The following is a 260-nucleotide window of genomic DNA, read 5'->3' as shown; positions in this document are numbered from 1 at the left end:
AAGCTTGTGGATGGTGGAGAATCACAGAGAACCTTCATCTACATCAAAGATGCTATTGAAGCTGTCCTTTTAATGATTGTGAGTTTCATTCATTGCCGATTTCGTTAGTTGTAGTGCTACCAAAGAAGTTGCATCTGAATTTGCTTGCGGGAATTTTAACAGGAAAACCCAGAGAGAGCCAATGGGCATATCTTCAATGTAGGCAACCCAAACAATGAAGTGACAGTAAGACAACTTGCTGAAATGATGACTGAGGTGAG

At 40.8% G+C, this 260-nt stretch overlaps 1 long non-coding RNA gene across 1 annotated transcript; it reads left to right on the top strand.

The window, feature by feature from the left end:
* Positions 1-225, top strand: LOC109132118. Its single transcript, XR_002037377.1, has 2 exons — positions 1-78; positions 163-225. It is a non-coding gene; the product is annotated as an uncharacterized LOC109132118 (long non-coding RNA).
* The last annotated feature ends 35 nt before the right edge of the window (positions 226-260 follow it).

The sequence above is a fragment of the Camelina sativa genome, unplaced genomic scaffold (genome assembly GCF_000633955.1).
Source record: "Camelina sativa cultivar DH55 unplaced genomic scaffold, Cs unpScaffold23605, whole genome shotgun sequence".
Classification (NCBI taxonomy): Eukaryota; Viridiplantae; Streptophyta; class Magnoliopsida; order Brassicales; family Brassicaceae; genus Camelina; species Camelina sativa.
Note: the sequence above shows the minus strand (reverse complement) of the source record. Positions and strands in the feature narration are given on the sequence as shown.